Source organism: Erinaceus europaeus, chromosome 1, assembly GCF_950295315.1.
Source record: "Erinaceus europaeus chromosome 1, mEriEur2.1, whole genome shotgun sequence".
Taxonomy (NCBI): Eukaryota; Metazoa; Chordata; class Mammalia; order Eulipotyphla; family Erinaceidae; genus Erinaceus; species Erinaceus europaeus.
In genome coordinates, this window is record NC_080162.1 from 56605758 (window position 1) to 56611766 (window position 6009).

At 45.9% G+C, this 6009-nt stretch overlaps 1 protein-coding gene across 2 annotated transcripts in view; it reads right to left on the minus strand.

Moving 5' to 3' along the window:
* Positions 1–6009, minus strand: part of BANF2 (BANF family member 2) — a 29149-nt gene extending 23140 nt beyond the window's left edge. Inside the window, exon 1 of one of the 2 annotated variants that reach the window (XM_060202888.1) lies at positions 5904–6009. The gene's annotated coding sequence lies outside the window, so the exon portion shown is untranslated. Of the gene's footprint in view, positions 1–2125; positions 2218–5903 lie in introns of those variants that run through there. The other variant, XM_007525690.2, reaches the window with a different exon arrangement.

Below are 6009 nucleotides of genomic sequence, written 5' to 3' on the forward strand. Positions count from 1 at the left end.
CTGCTTTACCTTCCTGCTATTAGGAATTAAGAGCAGTAATAGAGATAGCAGATCTGACACATATTTGCTTAGTAAGTATTTGTTCCTAGGAGGGTGGCTGCTTTGTCATGCACAAGACCCAGGTTTGAGCCCAGCCCTCACCACAAGGGAGGAAGCTTTTGTGCTGTGTTTCCCTCTGTCTCTCATCTATCTGGGGGGGGGGGGGGGAGGCCAGCTAGGAGCGACAAAGGCCCAGTGACAAAGACAACAGCATCAAAGTATGCTGTCCAAATGTGGATTGGCACAGGCTGAAGACTACAGGATTTTCAAGCTCTGGCCTCAGGATTTGATTTTTGTGGGGCTTGGCATGGAGCTGAAATGTTTTCAGTTGGTTTGGCCATCCACTGCAGCTTTGGACTCTCATGTGTGAAGCAGAGCTTAGTGTCAGCCACCTCCATAAGACAGAGTAGGGATGGCAAGTACTTAGGGTATAGATTTCTCCTGACACCTTTCTACTTTACACTCTCAAGTTACAGCAAGGAGCCTGTTCCAAATCACAGGGTCCTCCCCCCGCAAAGAACTACCCCTGAGTGAGGTTCAGAGTAACTGAGTTGTTATGTGGTGCCAAAAAAGAGCCAACATACTGCCAGAGCAATGGTGTTCATCCCAGCCCAAGCACCTACCATGTCTTCTATTTTTGCCTATTTTCTGGTATTCTACTCCATCTGCCCACTCCCCATCATCATCTCAAATAATGCTCAAGTTGCCCCAAAAGGCAAGAAGTGAGCTGCTCTACTAGAGGGCTTTGAGGAGGAATTAGGTTTTAAACAAGCAACCGTCAGGTTTACAGAGAGGAAGACCCTCCACACACAGGTTTGGAAAAGAGGTGGTTTTGCCCCATAATAACCCTTCGTCCATGGTTCCAGAAGGATAAAGAATAGGGAAGCTTTCAAGGGGAGGGGATGGAATATGGAATTCTGGTAGTGGCCATTGTGTGGAATTGTACCCCTCATAATCTATGGTCTTGTCAATATTTTTTATTTTATAAATAATTTTTTTTTAAAAAAAGAGGTGATTTCAGCATCCAAAAGCCACTATGAGGCCATGCTGCTGTCCACATTGCCAGGAGGTGTAGTTTCTTGCTGGAATTGCCATCTGGGGACATGGCCTCTGCCTCAGAGCCTCAAAAAGGGTGTACTGACTTTTGCCCAGGTATCTGGGCCCCGTGGTACATGAGGCCTTAGAGAAGGTTACAGGGTCATTTCCTATGGATGATAGCCTTGCAGAAGCACAAAGAGTCAGCACCAGCTGAGTCTACATCCTCATGTGTTCCCTGCCATTTCTCCCCCTAGTCGCCTACTTTGGACTGAGACTTTTATTGGACTTGCTGGTATACCCTTTGGACACTTTAGACAATTTTACAGCAGCTTCCTTCCCTTCACGTTGCTGGTTTTTCATAGACTGACCCTGAGTAGTTCATAGACTTTACAGACTGTTGCCCTGGCCATTAGATAAAAGGAAAGGGGGAGATGCTGGGAAATTGTGCAGATGCAGTCACATCTGCCATGTTGTCCCCTTGGGTTATCGCTAGTTCCCGTGAGAGTTGGGACATTCTCGGAGTGCCTGTTCTGCCATGTTGTGCCCTCAGGGCATTGTCTATTCCCCGCAATGGTTGCGGTGCTCTGGTTGCTCCTCCCCCTTCCCATTCTCACGAGAGTTGTTATCCTACCCTGGAGTGCTGTGGCTACTCCTCCCCCTTCCCATTCTTGCGAGAGCTGCTCCCATAAAAGCCCTTCTTCTTCCGCACCTCTCTCTCTTGCCGGTGCTTCACTTCGGTGTTTAGACGCAGGAAAGGTTACTGCATGAGGCGGCCATTTTCGCTACCTCCAAATGGCCCAACCTGTTTTTCTCTCACCCAACTCTGAGGTGCCAGCGCAAATAAAGATTTGTGTTTCCTCTTCGCTCCGGATCTCCTCTCTCTCTTCTCCGCGGTGCAGCCCGACACTCATGAATGGCCATGTACTGACTAACAGCATGCTTGGATGATCTTGTGAGAGGAAGCCATTTAAGGAGGTGATAGGCCAGCCTGCCTTTGGCTGTCTTGCCTTCCATGGCTTTTGGGGAATTGAGTGCTTGCCAAGCCTACCTGGTGATTGGTGTTACAGGTGAATCTTCCTTAGGTGCTGTGACTCAGTAAGAGCAGGTCAGTTCTCAGAGGGTCAACTGCTCTCCTGAACCTGGGGACCACCCAGTCCCAAGCTCTTTGATGTACTCCATTGTGATGTCACCCCATTGGTGTGGTCCCAAAGACCTGTTACTGTCACTGACATCAAGGGATAAGGAAGGGCAGGTGAACATGCCTGCAATGGACAATCTTGGAGGTGGCACAGTGGGTAAAGCATGAGGTCCTGAGTTTGATCATATATACCAAAGGTGATGTTCTGGTTCTCTCTCCCTTCCTATTAATAATTTTTTAAGTTAACACATGTGGATGCTATTTTCAGCCTGTGCTAATGCAGAAGCAATGAAGGCTGCATACACTACAGACACTTTCAGCCTGGGAGACAATTAGGAACTACCCAATGTCAAGAGTTGCCTATGGGGGGCTGGGTGGTGGCGCACCTGGTTGAGCGCATATGCTACAGTGGGCAAGGACCCAGGTTCGAGCCCCCAGTTCCCACCTGCAGGGGAAAAGCTTTGCAAGTGGTGAAGCAGTGTTGCAGGTATCTCTGTGTCTCTCACTCTCTCTATCCCTCCCTTCCCTCTTGATTTCTGACTGTCTCTATCCAATAAATAAATAGAGTTGCCTATATCAGCACAATTAAACCAGACCCATTTTCCACACAATTTTTCACACACAAGTTAACTTAAGGAGGTGTCCCCAAATCCTTAGCTGTCCCCATCATGCATTTATATGATGGAGTAGATTGAGCAATCATTCCAAGACAAGCCGTTGATTTTTATTTTACTACATGGTATGTCCTAAGGCAAAAAATTCAATTATTAAATATTAGCTCAGGAAAATAATGAGAAGCTTAAGTCCTCCATCACTGCTTTTGTTTGTCACTAAGACTTCATCACTCCAGGATGACTTCTTCAGACAGACAGGAGGAGAGAGAGAACGAGAGAGAGAGAGAGTACTGAAGCTTCCTCCAATGCTGTGGAGGCTGGCCTAGAGCCTGGGATGCACACGGGGCAAAGCAATGCACTCTCAAGTAAACTATTTTGCTAGCCCTTCTTCACCCCTCATCTCTTCAAGTCAGATCCAATTCAGATGTCCTTAGACAATCGGTAGTTAGGTGCAAAAATTGTATGTAATAAGCTCAGGAAGAAAAGAAAAATTCACACAAAGGGCCAAAGTCTAGAAAGTTTCTAAAGGCTCAGTCCCCTTTTCCCGTACTTGGGGTTATTAAGACTAGGGTGCCTCTAGCCAAAGATCAGATGGCCTCTATTTGGAGATTGCCCTAAATTTTAGAGTATGAAACAGTGGTTCTTGAACTTTGGAGTATATTAGAATGACTTAGAGGGCTTTAAGAATACAGATTCCTGAACTTCACCCAGGAATTAACCAGGACTAAATTTCATTCCTCACATAGTAGGACTCAATAATATTCATTGTTACTTGTTCTGGTGCTGCCACTGGTCCAGGCACACTTTGAGAAACATCACTGCAAATACATGAAGTGCTTGGCAAACATGTCCCAAAACCTCTCCTTTCTATAGCTCTACCCTACTAGGGAAAGACAGAGAATGGCTAGAGGTATGGGTTCCTTCTGCACCTTGAAGAAAAATTTTGATCCATGCTCCCAGAAAGGAAATGTTAGGGGAAGATGAACAGAGGGCTCTGAACCCCAGTTCCACTGGGCCTGGGAACTTTTGTTTTTGTACCATCACTGAGAGGGAAGAGGCTCTAGAGAACATCTGAGGTAGTCAGACACCACTTCTTTCATCTGAATTCCAACATAGATATGATGGGCCTAAATATCTAACAGATCTCTTTCTCCACTATCACTGGTCACTTCCATCAGGAACATCATCATAAGCCCTCTTGTGGACCTCTACAGGACATTGTCCTCAATGTAGAACAGCAATGGCAGGGACTGCCCCACTCTCCAAAGGGAGGCTGGGTCAACATACTCTGCCACTCGATGAAGACTGGTCCTGAAATGAGTGCAGCCTAGAATGTTCCTAGCTGTGACCATGGAATGCAAGCTCAGACTGACAGAGATGCAGAGACTACACAGGCTCCTGTGCTAAATATGAGTAGATATGGGCCCTAAGGTCGATGGAGTTTACATTTAATGGTATTTAAATACTCTCCTCATATTTGGGAGCTACTCTCTGCCCTGATCCAGCTTCTAGTCCTATTCTCAACTCTGACACCATCTTCCCAGACAATACTTTTAGCTCACTTGCATGTTATCTGTCACACTTAGGCAAAAAATTAGTAAAGTCATGGGCCCCTTGGAATATACTTAAAATAGACTTCCTAGCTTCTTCCCACACAAAGACCCTTAGTTTAATCTGCTCTACTCTTACCTTTAGTTTCCTGATTATTAAACAATTTATCCTGCTTTATACATCTTATTGCCTTTTAGCCACCAACTTGCAGATGCTACCATGACGCCAACCTGACTTCTCTGGGCAGACAACCTCACCAATGTGTCCTGGAACCTCACCTCCCTAGAGCCCTATCCCATTAGGGAAAGACAGAAACAGGCTCAGGGTATGGATTGACCTGTCAATGTCCATGTCCATTGTATAAGCAATTACAGCAGCCAGAACTCCCACTTTCTGCACCCCAAAATAGAATTTTGGTCTATACTCCCAGAGGAAGAATAGGGAAGCATCCAATGGTGGGGAGGGATACAGAACTCTGGTGGTGGACTCCCACCTTCTGCACCCCAAACAGAATTTTGGTCCACACTGCCAGAAGGATGAAGAATGGGAAACATCCAGTGGAGGGAGGGGAGGGGATATAGAGCTCTGTTGGTGGGAATTGTATGGAATTGTACCCCTGTTATCTTACAATCTTGTTAATCATTATTAAATCATGAATAAATAAATAAATAAATAAAACTGGGAAAAAATAGACTGCTTGTTTTTACCCTTTGTTCAATATCATTACTTCCTTACAATTTTCGTTCAGTTACCATCAATCATGACATTTGTTCCTACCTCAGGGTCTTTGCATATGTTGTTTCCTTGGGCTATATTTTTTCACCTATATCTTCCCATAGCTAGTTCCTTCAGGTAATTCATCTTTCACTCTAATGTCAATTGAGGCTTTATGCAGGCATCCTAAAATAGCCTCCCACTGCCCCCCCATAACCTTCTGTCTCTTCATCCTGTGATATTCATAGCTGAAGTTATTGCACATCTTTGTCTAATGCTGCCTGTCTATCTCCCTCTCTCAAGCCTCTTCTTAGAGAAAGCCTATATCTGCTTTGCTCATTGTTGTACCTGCAGCCACTCTAGCCCCTGGAGCACAGCAGAGGCTCCAAAATCATTTGTGAAATGAATGAACAAGTCCTTGTTGACAACTAAGGGACGCGCTGTGTTTATTCAACTCAGCCTGCCAACTGGTTTCCAACAGTGAGAGACTGTAAGGCAGACTCTGCTGGTTCTACTTCTGTGGAGAGAGGCCCCCGTGCTGTGGCTGAAGGATTCAGACCCAGACAGTATCTGAATGTTTGCTGCTGACACTGTCCCAGGTAAGCATGCTAGTCAGTCACCAAATAGCAAGGGCACAGGGAATAAGGAGAGCATTGTGCTGCCAACAGAAGTGGATGGTTCTAGAACAGCCCCAGAAAGCACTTCCCTCTACACAGACACACCTCTCCCAGCCAGGTAAGTTGTTCCTGTCTTCTTTGCCCATTTCTTTTGTCTGCAAGAGGGAGGAAATTGGACCAATCCCTCCTTACCTTTGTTCCTTCTGGCTTTCAATGTGGGGTTTCTTTAACGTTCTGGTGCTGCTGGTGGAAGCCCTGCCAATGCCACAGTGGAAATGTCTTGTCTCTGCCAAAGATG